Source organism: Erythrolamprus reginae, chromosome 3 (assembly GCF_031021105.1).
Source record: "Erythrolamprus reginae isolate rEryReg1 chromosome 3, rEryReg1.hap1, whole genome shotgun sequence".
Taxonomy (NCBI): Eukaryota; Metazoa; Chordata; class Lepidosauria; order Squamata; family Dipsadidae; genus Erythrolamprus; species Erythrolamprus reginae.
Window position 1 is genome coordinate 143,122,006 of NC_091952.1, and position 15,947 is coordinate 143,137,952.

Sequence of the window (15,947 nt, forward strand, 5' to 3'; positions counted from 1 at the left end):
GGGTGGAGATGTAAAGCTGGGTATCATCTGCATATTGATGATACCTCACCCCATGCCCTTGGATGATATCACCCAGAGGTTTCATGTAGATATTAAATAGCAGGGGGGAGAGGACCGACCCCTGAGGCACCCCACAAGGGAGCAACCTAGAGGTCGACCTCTTACCCCCCGCTAACACCGACTGCGACCGACCAGAGAGGTAGGAGGAGAACCACTGAAGAACAGTGCCTCCCACTCCCAACCCCTCCAGCCAGCGCAGAAGGATACCATGGTCAATGGTATCGAAAGCCGCTGAGAGGTCAAGGAGCACCAGGACAGACGATAAATCCCTGTCCCGGGCCCGCCCGAGATCATCCATCAGAGTGACCAAAGCAGTTTCCGTGCTGTAGCCGGGCCTGAATCCTGACTGCTGAGGACCTAGATAATCGGCTTCTTCGAAGGACCGTTGGAGCTGGAGCGCCACCACCTTCTCGACAACCTTCCCCATAAAGGGAAGGTTGGAGACTGGGCGGTAGTTGTTAAGAATGGCTAGGTCCAGGGAAGACTTCTTGAGGAGGGGGCGCACAAGGGCTTCCTTGTAGGGATCTGGAAAGGACCCCCTCCCCAGAGAAGCGTTGACAATCTCCTGGACCCAGCTCCGTGTCACCTCCCTGCTGGCCGAAACCAGCCAGGAGGGACACGGATCCAGCAAACAGGTGGCGGAACTCACAGCTCCAATGGCCTTATCCACTTCATCAGGCCTGTGACACGCAGCTGGGAGGCAGGTACATGAGAAACAGGCCCACCTGAACCCCTAAGTCCAACTTCACAAGGAGGGACTTGCAACCCGCAATCTCTGGAGCAATGAATTTACGTAGGCCAAGGCTCTCCCTGGCTATAATAGCCACTCCTCCCCCCCTTCCCTGGGGTCGAGGCTGATGCCATATCTGAAACCCGGCTGGGCAAATTTCAGAGAGAGGGACTCCTCCCTACAGGCGCAGCCAGGTTTCAGTTAAAGAAGCCAGGTCGGCCTCCTCATCCAGGATTAAATGAGGAGAGCTTTATTTACCACCAACCTGGCATTGAGTAGCAGAAGCTTGAGCCCAGGGCCAGAATTACACTCATCACCAGTACCTAGGATTGGGTTCACAGAGCCGGAACAAGGAGTCGTTATTAAACAACGATCCCTCGTTCCCCTGGAACGGCTAGCTCTGTGGCCCCTGCCATATCTGCCTCTCCCCAGCAAGACAGGAATATTCTGACCCTCCGCCACCCCAGACATCAGTGCTCCCTCCCCTCTCGCCTCTCTAGTGTCAGGTAGGCTAATTAAATCATTCATACCATTTTCATAAATTTCATCTGAACCAAAATCCCACCCAACCCACCCATAACAGTCATTCATTTCATACCAGTCATCACAACCCCTCCAATCATCCATCTAATTTAAAATCCCTCCCCAGTAAATTAGTTAAAATATTAATAAGTAAAAAACTCTAAAATCCTATCAGTAATTAATATAAATATCAAATAGAAAATATAAGTTAATTATTAAATGAAGGAAAAACAGCAGCAAGAGGGAACCAAACTCCAGGCTGGCTGATGTCTTAGTCTTAAAGTGTCTTAAAGTATCTTAAAGTGTCTTAAAGCCAATGTCTTAGTCTTAAAGTGCAATAATGGAGTGCACTTCTCAGTGTTGGCAAATGCCATTAACCGGCACTCCAGGATCTGTCTCTTGCCTTATTTGGGATTATTCCTGTAGCAGTCCCAAAAATCGCTGGTCGCCCCAGTCTCCCCCAAGAGCTATGAGTTCTATTGGGCGACATCTGTGAATCCCCACACCCTCCGTGGCTCCATATGACTCTCAAACCTCTTCTGAGCAGCCTCCACATAGTCCCGACAGAGATGGTCCCGACACAGACGGGACGAAAGCGGTCTCAGCGAAGGGGCTGCGAGAGGTGCGGGGCGGGCATTCCCGAAGCGAGCAGAGAAAACCCTCTCTCGCAGCCCCCGGCTGGGAGCACGGAGGAGGAGGAGAAGCCGCAGCCGCTACAGCGACCGCCACGGGAGAAGTCGCGCCCCAAGGCAGGAGGCGGAGGAGGAGAAAGCCGGAGAGGGGGCGGATCGGGTGGGTGGGAAGCAGCGCAGTGAAGCCAGGAGTGCGAGGAGGCTGGAGGCACCGTGGGGAGGCAGGGGCGGCCGTGGCTCCCTTTCCTTCCACCCATGTCTACTGCCAGCGCCTCCCCACCCCCGCCGCCCACCACGGGCTGGCAGGGGGATGGGGAACCCGCGCCCATGGAAAAGGGTGCGCAGAGGGGTACTTTGGGGCACACGCGTGCGTACGCACGCAGCTTACACTGAACAGTGATGGTCACTGGCCTGGTGAGACAGAATTCCCTGCGCTCCAGCGGGGCGATATTTGAATCCCTGCTGTTTGGAGGTGCTGATTCTTTTGAATTGGCCCAAAGCCTCCATGGAGTGGAGGCGAAGAAGGGGACTTGGTGGATAGTCTGTTTTGGGGTTGCCATACTCCACTGATAGCCTGCCTGGAGCCTTTACCAGTGGTGATGCAAAGCGGCTTTGGTCACCATAGCCGCAGCTTCGGCCACATAACAGAAAGAGAGTTTTTGGTATGTTGGAAGTCATCTGGAAAGAAGAAAGGAATCTTAATAGTTGTGCATGAGGTTAAGTGGAAGAAATTTATGAGATATGGTGAGCTATTTGCTGGAAAAAAATATTTTTAAGTAGAACTGTTTTTTGAATAAGAGGAAAGAGTTGGGGAAGGTGGCTAATCAGTACCGGAATTGTTTAATGCTTATTGACTGGACTAGAAAGTGACAGATAAGAACCAGATGGTGGCTTTTGGACTGATAGATTGTTTAAGGTCCGGATTTTAAAGAATTTAAGGATTCAAAACTTCAAACTTTTTTCTTCTGTTTGGACTTAAAATTTTAAAATTGGATTTAAGGTTTTTTGGGACAAAATAGTGGTTGGTGGAAGATTTGCTGCTGGGAGAACCACTTGTTTACTTAGCTAACATCTGTTGTGTGTCCTGGGGGGAGAGAAATTAATTGGAGAGCTGATATTTCTTGAAAATATGATAAAGAAGAACAAAATGAAACATTGTAAGCTTTGATTGTGGTAAATTCTGAGTTGGACTTGAACTTTGAATGAACTCTTGGAAAAATATATTTGAAGTTACAGTAGTCCCTCGCTATACCGCGCTTCACCTACTGCGGCTTCACTTCATCGCGGGTTTCTGAGGAAGTCGATCGGCAGATTTAAACAGCCTGCCGAACTCGATCGGCAGGTTTTTTAAAAAAAATATACTGTATATCTAAAATTGTAAATACTGTATTTAAATACTGTATCTAAAATAAATACTGTGTGGGAAGGGTTTATAAACACTTAAAACAATGAAAACTTACCAAACAATTACAATATAAATACTTAAATAAGTACTATCAGTCGATAAATTCCCCATCGCGGATTTCACCTATCGCGGCCAAGTCTGGAACGTAACACCAGCGATAGGTGAGGGACTACTGTACATTATATTTTATGAAATTGGTGGAAGCAACGTAATAGGATATTTTAGAGAATTCTTTTTCTAAATAGCTGAAAGTATAAAAGTTGTTTCTGCAGATATGGAGAAATCAGAGATTCAGAAGATAAGGGAAATGTTCAATGATATTTGTGGAATTATTAAAGAATGTAAAGAATCAATGAGAGACTGTACCGGAATTACTAGAGAAATACAGGAAGTGGAGAATTTAAAAGAGAAAAGTAGAGAAGAGGATGCTGCAGAACAGCCATTTGTTTTTTACTTTAAAATAAGGTATGTGCAGTGTGCATAGGGATTTGTTCATAGTTTTTATTTTATAGTCCGGCCCTCCAACGGTCCGAGGGACAGTGAACTGGCCCCCTGTGTAAAAAGTTTAGGGAACCCTGGATTAAAGGATATGCTATTACATTGGCTGATTGTGTAACTTTAACAAATGGTATTGCAAAAAGCATTAATAATTGTTTTGGCAATTATCAGGCTATTGATCACATGTTCTATTATGAGTATATTGTAACTAGCACAAGGGAAAAATGGAAAAGATGTGAGCAATGGCACGGGGTTGACCAGACCCAATAAGAACGTAAAACTAAAAGCGAATTAGGAAAAAAATACAAAAAGTTGACATCTGAAAAAACTGAAGGTTTAAAGAGAAGAAAGAAAGAATAAAAAGGAAAAGGAGATTAAAAGGGGATACAAAAAGACAAGAAAAAAGTGGTTGAGTTCAAAGTTGTGCTTAGACTGGAGAAATTGGAGTTTGAGAAGGGCTGATTAGGACTTGTGTATTTTTTCCTATTGTTTTTCTAATCTTAATTACTCTTTTTATGAGATATATGAATTTAGGAATTGATGTTTAGTATTAATAGAGTTGTTAGTATTGACTATACTAAAATATGTACAAGTAAAATTAATTTTAACTATTATTATGTAAAAGGATGAACTTGATATGAGATTGATTTTTCTCTCTCTTTTTTCTTGTGGTAAAATTCAGTAGGAGGTATTGAATTAGATAAATGTATAGCTGCAATTAAATTTAGAATTTTAGATTAATGACGTTAATGATGACTATTAAGAATGGATAAGTATTCCTTTCATATGAATTGGCTAAGTATTAATTGGTTAAATGTTATATGGGTTGAATTAACTTTAAAATTTGGGATTAGTAAATGTACTATTTAGAGGGAGAGGGGAAAAGTCTAAAATTTGTTTGGGTTTATTTGTTCTTAATTTGTTAATATTTGATTGGCTATATAGGGTTTTCTTAGCTTACAGAAAAATGAGTAAAGAGAGGGAGGAGGTACTATGGCATAATGTTTAATTGGTGTTTTACTCTTGAAGGAACTTTGAGGGAATTTAAGACAATGTATGTTACTGGATGACAAAATTAGAAAAAACTTTTGCAAATTTTTTGATGATTGATATGAGTTACCAACAATATATTGCATTTTATTTATGGAAAATAGGTGGTATACTGTATTGTTTGAAAGAATGTTGAGAAAAAAAATAAAAAATCCCCCCCTCCAAAAATAAAATAATAAAATTCCTAGATTGCCATTAGGGGTTTTATTTTTCTCCTCCCCTGCTGATTTTTTGGCCCTCTTATCCATAATCTAGCAAGGAAAATCAACTAAAAGCAATAGAGCATCCACTTCATTCCGCTCTCCAACTGGGCTGTTTTCTCTCAGAAAACAGAAAAGAAGCGAGAAACAAATGCAGCACTTAGACTAGCATTGCTTCTCTGTCATAAAACTCTCACAGTATCTCTATGTGAACCTAGCAGAGGAATGATTGGGCACAATTAAAATCACAAGCTCAGAATGGCAACTGGGATGTGTTTCCAGGCTCACCAAAAAGCTGTCTAAAAATAATAAAAACCATACACCCTAATATCAAATTAAACACAAAGGGATAGATGAGAGGCCAGCAACGAAAAGCTATGGACAAAAGGAGCAATCCCAGAGCCAGGAGATCATTCTACAAGTCAACTAAAAATGGCAATATGGTGGTTGGTTGTCTTTTTTGCAGGGGGGGGGGGGAGAACTGTATATCAGGCAAGACTCTCTGCAGCTGAAGAAAACAGCTGTTAATAGGAAAGAAGAAGAAAAAAGGCAAAGGTGGGAGAGGTCAGTGATTACTTTTACATGTTTCATCATTTGGGTGTAATTACAGTAGCAAAAGAGAGAGGAAAGGAGGGTGGGAGGGAAGGAGGGTGAGGGTGGGATGAGAAAAGTTAGGATCTCCTGTTCTTCTCTTCTAAAAAGTGGAGAAGACAGGGAAGGGTAAAGAAAGGAGGAGATAAAGTAGAAAGGTAGGAGGAGACAGAGGGTGGGGAGAGGGTGGAGAAGAAAGAGGGAGAGAAAGTTAAAGAAAGTAGACAACAAAAAAGCTTCTTCCAACAAGAAAAAAAGCTTCTTCCAACACATGAAGAAAATCAAGGAAACAGTTGCTACACTAAAAAATGAAGATGGTAAAGAAATCACAGATAACAGAGACAAAGCACAACTGGTCAATGCCTATTTTGCATCAGTTTTCATACAAAAAGAAACCACCAACCAACTTACCTGCAACACAGCTGCAAAAAACAGCCCCTAAACTAAACTCAAGATGAATAAAAACACAATGAAGGACCACTTGTGGGAGCTCAATGAGTACAAATTGCCAGGACCAGATGGGCTACACCCCAGAGTTCTAAAAGAACTGCCAGACACTATCACGGAACCACTATTCCTTATCTACCAAAAATCCTGGAACATGGGAGAGCTACTGGAAGATTGGAAACAAGCAGATGTAGTCCCTATCCACAAAAAAAGGAAAAAAGACAGACCCATGCAACCCAATCAGTCTGATTTCTATACCTGAAAAAATACTGGAAAAAATAACCAAAAAACAGCTTTGCCACTACCTAGAAATAAACAAGATAATAACTAACAGCCAACATGGGTTTGTCAGAAACAAATCGTGCCAAACCAATCTCATATCATTTTTCAACACCATAACCAAATCAAGAGACCAACGCAATGCTGTAGACCTAATATACTTGGACTTCAGTAAAACTTTTGATAAAATAGATCATAATTTCCTAATCCACAACTTAGAAAAAATGGGGTAAATTATAACACATGTAGATGGATAAACAGTGGGCTGACCAACCACACCCAACGAGTTGTCCTCAATGGCTCCAAATCCATATGGAAGGAGGTAGGCAGTGGGGTACCAGAGGGTTCAGTCCTGGGCCCTGTGCTCTTCACCATTTTCATTAATGATCTTGATGAGGGAATAGAGGGGGAACTAATCAAATTTGCAGATTTTGCAAATCGGCTACCCCCCAGCCAGCGGGGGGTAGCCAGCACCCTAGAGGATAGGTTCAAAATACAGAAGGACCTAGATAGATTAACACTGTGGGACCAAACTAACAAAATGATATTTAACACCGAGAAAAGTAAAGTCCTTCACCTAAGTTTTTTTTAAAAAACCCAGACACACATACAAACTGGGAGGAATCTCACTTAGCAGTAATGACTGTGAAAAAGATCTCGGAGCCTTGGAAGATAAACAACTAAATATGAGCCAGCAATGTGCAGCAGCAGCTTAAAAAGCCAACACAATCTTAAGGGGGATACACTCCAAGACTAGGGAGGTATTAATACCACTCCATAATGCCCTGGTCAGACCACAGCTGGAGTATTGCATTCAGTTCTGGTCACCACACTTCAAAAGAGACATAGAAACTCTGGAAAAGGTACAGAAAAGAGCAACCAAAATAATAAGGGAACTAGAAACCAAGACATACAAAAAGAGGTTGCAGGAAATGGGCATAGATAGCCTAGAGAAAAGAAGGGCCAGGGGGGACCTGATAGCAGTCTACAGGTACTTGAGGGGTTGCCAAAGAGAGGAGGGGGTCACACTGTTTTCCAGGGCACCAGAGTGCCAGATGAGGAACAACGGCTGGAAGCTGACCAAGGAGAGATTCAACCTGGAAATAAGGAAGAACTTCCTGACGGTCAGAGCAATCAACCAGTGGAGATTGTGAACACCCCAACTCTGGATGTTTTCAAGAGGAGATTGGACTGTCTGCCATCTGTCTGGGGAGGTGTAGGGTTTCCTGCTTGAGCAGGGGGTTGGACTTGATGACCTGCAAGGTCCCTCAAACAAACAAACAAACAAACAAACAAACAAATAAACAAACAAACATGCAAATAAATAAACACACAAATAAATAAACAAACACACAAATAAATAAACACACAAATAAATAAACACACAAGTAAATAAACACACAAGTAAATAAGTAAATAAACAAATAAACAAAGGGAAAAAATTCTGGGTACCTCTCCTATCTCTCCCCCTTTTCTCTCTCATTTGTTTCTCATTTCTCCCTCTTGTCTCTTTTTCCATCCCTGTCTCTTCCTCCCGTGTGTGTGTGTGTGTGTGTGTGTGTGTGTGTGTGTATGTGTGAACTCTTGAACCATTTCCAAAAACAAGTGAGGGCTGGGTTTTTTTCCCCTCTGTTATTATTTGGGTGCTTTTTACCATATGCTTTAAATCAAGAGTCACGTCTCTCTCTCTTTTGCTTCTCTCTCTTTCCTCTAATTCTCTGCCTCAATCATTTTCTCATTTCTCTTTTTTTCTTCCCTTTTTGCTCTCATTTCTCTCTCTCTCTCTTCCTTCCTCTCTTCTCTCTCTCTCTTTTGCTTTCTCTCTTGCTTTCTCTCTCCCCCCTCTTTCTCCCCTCTCTTCCCCCTCTTTCTCTCTCCCCCTCTTTCTCCCCTCTCTATCTCTCTCTCTCCCCCCCTTACTCTCTCCCCCTTCTTTCTCTCTCCCCCCTCTTCCTACCTGTTTAACAGTGGCTGGCTCTGTCTTGATGCGGGCTGCTACCGTCTTGTACCAGGATTGGGTGGCGGAGGGGACTCGGCGGCGGTGGGCGGAGGGGACTCGGCGGCAGGAGAGGAGGCGAAGCTTGTGCTTCGGGCACACGGGGGCCGAGTGGGCCGAGGCTGGGCCCGGCGCCCCTGGCTGCAGGGGGCAGCCCCAGGGCGGCAGCGGGGGAGGAGGAGGCAAAGCCAGCTGCCTGTGGAAATGGCACATTTGAAAAGCACGCCGCTTCCCTAGGCCAACCCCTCCAGCCGGCGCAGAAGGATACCATGGTCGATGATATCAAAAACTGTTGAGAGGTCAAGAAGCACCAAGACAGAGGACAAGGCTCTGTCTCGGGCCTGCCAGAGATCATCAATCAGTGCGACCAAAGCAGTTTCCGTGCTGTAGCCAGGCCTGAATCCTGACTGTTGAGGGCCTAGATAATCGGCTTCTTCCAAGGATTGCTGGAGTTGGAGCACCACCACCTTCTCAACAACCTTCCCCATAAAGGGGAGGTTAGAGACTGGACAGTAGTTATTAAGCACAGCTGGGTCCAGGGAAGGCTTCTTGAGGAGGGGGCGCACAAGTGCCTCCTTGTAAGGAGCCGGGAAGGACCCCCTGCCCAAAGAAGAGTTGACAATCTCCCTGACCCAGCTCTGTGTCACCTCTCGGCTGGCGGAAACCAACCAAGAGGGACACAGATCCAGTAGACAGGTGGTGGAACTCACAGCTCCAATGGCCTTGTCCACTTCATCAGGTGTCACCAAGTCAAACTCCTCCCATACAGGTGGACAAGGACGGGCCCCAGTCACCTCGACTGACTCATTGTCAGCTGACACTGCTGTCCAATCAGAGTTGAGGTCCGCCCGGATCCGAGCAACTTTATCAGCTAAAAATGAGTTAAACTCCTGGGCACTGTCCTTCAAGGGCTCCCCAACTTCCCCCTGGTTCAGAAGGGAACGGGCCACCCTAAACAGAGCTTCTAACGTCAAAATAAATAACAGTAGTGATAATGGGCAGCCTTGTCTTGTACCTTTATTGATTTTTACTTTATCGGTCATCTCTCCATTCACAATTATTCTCACCCACTGTTTATTATAAATTGCTTCTATAACATGTAAGAACTTCACTCCAAAATTCATATATTGTAATTGCCTATTTAGAAATTGCCAGTTAAAATTGTCAAAAGCCTTTTGTGCATTTAGAAACATCAGTGCCATCTGTTTTTCGGGGTGTTGTTCATAATATTCTAAAGTATTTAAAATTATATGCATATTGTCCTTAATTTGTCTTTTAGGTAAAAATCCATTCTGATCTGAATGTATAAATTATTTTAAGTCTATTTGCAAAGATTGATGCAAAAATCTTATAGTCAATATTTAACAAAGATATTGGCCTGTAGTTTTTTATGTTTTGTGTATCACTCCCTTCTTTCCGTAACAGAGATATATACGTTTCTGTCCAAGTATCCGGAATTTTAGCTTGTATAAATATTTCATTTATCAAATCCAAAAGATAGGTCCAAATACCTCTTCAAATACCTTATAAACCTCGGCTGGTAATCCATCAGGTCCTGGGGCTTCCGTCTCTGTTGCTGTGCTAGTTAGCCTTTCCTTCAGCAGCAGTAAAACACATGCAGATTTAAATATACTGCTCAAAAAAATAAAGGGAACACTCAAATAACATATCCTAGATCTGAATGAATGAAATATTCTCATTGAATATTTCATTTGCACAACTATTCCATTTGCACAAAGCATGTGAAATTGATTGTCAATCAGTGTTGCTTCTTAAGTGGACAGTTTGATTTCACAGAAGTTTGATTTACTTGGAGTTATATTCTGTTGTTTAAGTGTTCCCTTTATTTTTTTTTGAGCAGTTTATTTAGATTACTGAGAAGCTGCTGTCTTTGTTGCTGTGCTAGTGAGCCTTCCCTTCAGCAGCAGTAAAATACATGCACATTTAAATATTTAGATTACTCAGAAGCTGCCACAGTTGCTGCCTGAAGTGAGTCCTTCCCACCACTGCTGCCCTTCCTGCACAAAGCCTGCTCCCAGACTGCTTGAGGAGCTGTCACCCCAGTTGCTACCCCAGTGAGAGTCAACTAACAGGATACTGTCACTTTGCTATCTCCCCCTTTGATTTTCCTTTCCTGAATCTCTTTTGATAATCTTTATGTCTCTTTGTAAATAGAACAAAGTGGTCACAGTTAGAGGAGGACTAGTTTAGAATGGGAGTTGAAGTCCTCAAGTCTTAAAGTTGAATGTATGAACATGGTTTCAGCTAAAGTGTTTATAAAGGAAACATTAGAATAAAATAGAATAGAATTATTTATTGGCCAAGTGTGGTGTTGCTAGACCATTTGGCTCAGAATACTTTTTTTCTTGTTTTCCTCCTCCAAAATTTAGGTTCATCTTATATTCTGGTGCATCTTATACACCGAAAAATACGGTAGTAATCAAAAGCCAACATAGGTTTGTCAAAAAACGATCATGCCAGACTAATCTTATAGCATTCTTCCGGAAAGTGACAAAATTGGGGAATGCTGTCAATGTGGTTTTCTTGGACTTCAGTAAGGTTCTGACAAAGTAGACCATAACCTATTACTAAATAAAGTAGAAAAATGTGGGGTGGACAGCAACACCATCAGATGGATTCAAAACTGGCTAACCAACTGCACTCAACGTGTAGTGCTCAATGAAACTACATCTACAAGGTTCTCCCAACTTGGGATTTTCCAGAATTTTTTTGTGCGATAATTTGATATGTACTTCTTGCAAACATATTATTTGGGCTTTTTGGCTCAAGAGTTTGGAAAAGACTTTTCTTCTTTTGTGACTGTTATTAAGACCATTAATGTTTATTGAGATTAATTTAAATTCTGGTAACATTTAGCTAAGATATTCTTCTCTGTAATTTTATTTTGTTTTTGTTTGTTTTTGTTTTGTTACTGTTAGTTGTTTATTTGTTTGCTGCCGCTGCTGTTTGTAACCTGGTCTTGGTTCCTTCTTCTGTTTCTTTCTCCCTGTCTCTCTCCCCTAATCTTACTTCCTCTTGCCTAAGTTCGGTTTGTCTATCTGTTTCTATTTCATCTTCTTTGCTGGATTCTAATCTATCACCACTTTCTGATTCTAGGTCTAGGCCAACTATTTGCTCATAAATGTCTTGTGCCCTGTCAAGAGTATCAACTTTTACTCTTCTACCTTCTAAATTTATCATCATTCCTTCTGGTATTATCCACCTAAATGTGATTTCTTTTTTGTTTAGAAGTGAAGCCAGAGTCTTGTAGTCTCTTCTTCGTTCTCTTATCCTTCTAGGGATTTGTTTTAAAATATTTAATTCCCTCCCTTTGTACGTTAGCTTTCCCTCTCTGGAAGCTGCATATACCATGTCCCTTATGTTCTTCCTAGCAAATCTTAGGTGGATTTCCCTCGGCAGTTGGTGTCTACGGGCGTAATTTGTGTGAATTCTGTAAATTTCGTCCATCTCATTTGTTATTTCTTCCCGACTAAGTTGTAGAATCCCAGCCACAATATTGATTTCCCCTAAATTTTCATTTTCTGTTTCAATTACATTTTGAAACCTCAACAAATATGAAGATCTCTCTAATTCTAGTTGGATCAAAGAGTTTTCCAGCTCTCTGTGGGGGTCCTTTAATTTTTGGTCTACGTGTTCAATTTTTTTTTCATTTTGTTCTGTTTTTTTCTCGACAATTGCTATTATTTATATATCATTAGACGAAAATAAGAAAAAAAGAGGGGTGGCCACCTATGTGGAAAAAAAATTAAACCGAAAGAAATAAGAGCAGATCCAAAGGGAACATATATAATGATGGAAATTGAAATTAACGGCGAGAAAGTAATAATAGTTAATATTTATGCCCCAAATCAAAAATTGAAACAATTTTACAAAAAAATACACGAAATTCTACTGCAAACTAATTCCAGAAACATCTGCATAATAGGAGACTACAATGGGATTGTGGATCCAAACATAGATCATAAGGCAGGAAATAAAAGTAAAATGAAAAGACCCACATTACTTATTACATTTTATAAAATGGCAGAGGAATTAGACCTTACAGATATTTGATTAAGACACCCAAAAGAGAAACAATTTACCTTTTTCTCAGCACCACACAACTCCTTCTCTAGAATAGATATGGTATGGTTAAACAAAGGAATGTACAAAAGAATAAAATCAGTCGAAATAGAACCAAACACGTGGGCTGATCACAATCCGCTAAAGATTTATATGGCAGGGAGAAAGAAAAGAATACAGGAGATGGACACTAAACACAAACCTGCTTCAAGATGATAACTACACAAAGATGATTAATAAAGAAATAGAATTATTCCTTGTAGAAAACAAAAAACAACCCACCTCAATACAAGTAATCTGGGACACATTAAAAGCATACACTAAAGGATTCACAATAGCATACACAGCAAAAAAAAAGAAGAGAAGGAAGAATATAACCATTATATAAATAAAATCACAAGCTTAGAAAGAAATCTTCAACAAGACCCAACAAACAGCAAGACTCTAAAACTTTTGAGGGAAGCTAGATATAAAACAAACACCATTGATCAATAAGAACTAATCAGAAATATAAAGCAAACAAAACAAACTTATTTTGAACGGCCAATAAACCAGGCAGATGGCTTTCCCAAAAGATCAAAAAAGCAAAAAGCAATAAACTGATCTATCAATTAGAAGACAAAAATGGAATGGTTCAATATACGGAACAACAGAAAAAAGAAATAATACAGGATTACTATAAAAATCTATATAAATAAGACTTAACAGAAACTCCAAAAATAACAAAATACATACTATAGAACAATACATTATGTTCTGTCTGGGTTCCCCCAGACCTCAACACCAACTGGAAAAAACAGCCAGACACTCTGGTAAAAGCCAAAAGTATTTTATAGCTGGAAAAAATAAACACAGAGGAAAACCTGTTCTTCCCAACAGACAGGCTATAATACGTTACAGCAGAGTCCTGATGTCCAGACAATACAGCAAGCTTCTTGCTGGCACCCCCCCCCCCCAAGGTTTCAATAGTCAAAGGCACAAACCAGGATTCCAAGACGCCAAAGTTCACAGCCAGGTCCCAAGACTCTCAAAGATAAAACTCCACAAGCCAGGAAGGGTGGGTCTGCCTTTTAGCCTTTCCAAAGAGCACCACACCCAAACCCAGCTGTTGCCTCTTTAATGCTGAAAGTACTTAGCCAATTGCTCCCTTCTCTGAGTAGCTCTTCTCTGTCGCAGATCAATTATGGCTTGTGCATTTTCCTCTAAGGAATCCAGGCTGCTTGCTGGGGAGAGCTCCCCCTGGTGGGACTCTGGCTGTCCTCCCTCTTCTTCAGCCTGGGATTCCTCCTCCTCGTCTGCCTGCACCTCCTGTTCCTCAGCCTCTCCCTCTGAGCTGGAAACCGACAGAAGATCAGCCGTTCCCTGAGGGGCCTCAGACGGAACCACAACACATTACAAATTGACAAACTGGATAAACAAATGTTAAATGATAAAATAACTATACAGGAAATCCAACAAGCCCTGAAAAAACAAAAAAGTAACAAATCCCCAGGCCCGGATGGCTTCCCAGGGGAATTCTATAAAAAGAATAATGAAATATTCGAACCCATCCCACTGGAAAGGTACAATAAAATATTAGAACAGGCAAAAATTCCAGATTCATGGAGAGAGTCATATATAACAGTAATTTTGAAAGAAAAACTAGAAAAAATAAAATACAAAATTACAGACCAATATCGCTGCTGAACGCAGACTACAAGATCTTTATGTCTATACTACCTGAAAGAACTAAATTTAAAAAAAATAAAATTATCGATGTAGATCATTGTGGCTTTTTACCGCTTAGGCAAATTTCTAGTTGTACAAGGACAGTATTAGACATCTTGGAGTACTGTGACGTGCATCCAGGAAGGCAGGTAGCTCTCACCTTCCTGGATGCGCAGAAAGCATTTGATAATGTCAGTTGGCAATATTTATTAGAATTACTTAGAGAATTAAAATTCAGGAATAAATTTGAAAATATCATCCAGAATATATACACCTTTCAGTCAGCCAGGGCAATAATAAATAGTGATATGACAAACCTATTTCCCATAGAAAAAGGAGTACGCCAAGGTTGTCCAATGTCACCTCTTTTATTTACCGTATTTTTCGCTCCATAAGACGCAGTTCTTTTCCTCCCAAAGTAGGATGAAAAATCAGCCCCGTCTTATGGAGCGAAGATGCAGGCAGGGAGGGGGGGGGGCTGTGAACTCGGAAGTGCCATCCCGCCGGCTGGCTGGCTAGCTGCTGCCTGGCCCCCTCCCTCCCGGAGGAGGGTCTCCCTCCGCACCACCAGCGGCGCTCCCCCCGCCAGCCAGCCAAGCCCCGCGCCTGCCGGAACCGGCTCCTCGCTCTCCCCCCGCCGCCCGCCGCGTTTGCAGGAGGTGGGGAGGGTCGGGCGGCCCGCCAAGGCCAGGAGGGACGCCGCTGCCTCCCCTTCCCTCTCTCCGCCCGCCGCTGCGCCTCCTTGTTGCTCTCACTCACTCTCGTTCTCTCTCCATTCTTCTCAGCGGTGACGCGCGCACGCCCTGCCCGCCTCACCTTTGCTGAGGGCACTTTCGTACCGGGCTCTCAGCAAGGGGGTTGTAGGAGAAGCGGAGGCCGGCGAAGGTGATATTCAATGTCGGGGGCGCACGGGCGGTTGCGCGCGCTCCCTATCTCCCTGCTAGCCCACTCGGAATATTCAAAATAAGAAAAGCCTTTGCCGGTGAAGGTTTTTCTTATTTTGAATATTCCGAGTGGGCTAGCAGGGAGATAGGGAGCGCGTGCAACCGCCCGTGCGCCCCCGACATTTAATATCATCTTTGCCGCCGGCCCCGCCTCTCCTACAACCCCCTTGCTGAGAGCCCGGTACGAAAGTGCTCTCAGCAAAGGTGAGGCGGGCAGGGCGTGCGCGCGTCACCGCTGAGAAGAACGGAGAGAGAACGAGAGTGAGTGAGAGCAACAGACAGCAAGATAGTGAGAAAGAGAGAGTGAGAGAAAGGGAGGGGAGAGAAAGAGAGAGGGGGAGAGAGAGAAAGAGAGGGAGAGGGAGAGTGGGAGAGGGGGGAGAGATAGCAAGAGAGGGAGAGAGAGAAAGAGAGAGGGAAAGGGGAAGAGAAAGAGAGAGGGAGAGGGGGGAGAGATAGCAAGAGAGGGAGAGAGAGAAAGAGAGAGGGAAAGGGGGAGAGGGGGAGAGAAAGAGAGGGAGGGAGAGAGAGGAGATAAAGGAAGAGGAGAGAGAGAAAGGAAGAGAAAGAAAGAAAGAGGGATAGAAAGAGAGAGAGAGAGTGAGAGATGCTCAGTGAGCCTTTCTTTGAAGTTGCCTTTCTTTCTTTCTTTCTTTTTCTCTCTTGCTCTCTTGCTCTTTCATTTTTTCTTTCTCTTGCTTTCTTTCTTTCTCTCCTTCCTTCCCTCCTTCCATTTCTTTCATTCCCCCTCTCTATTTTTATTTCTCTTTCATTTTTTCTTTCTCTCTTTCTTGCTTTCTTTC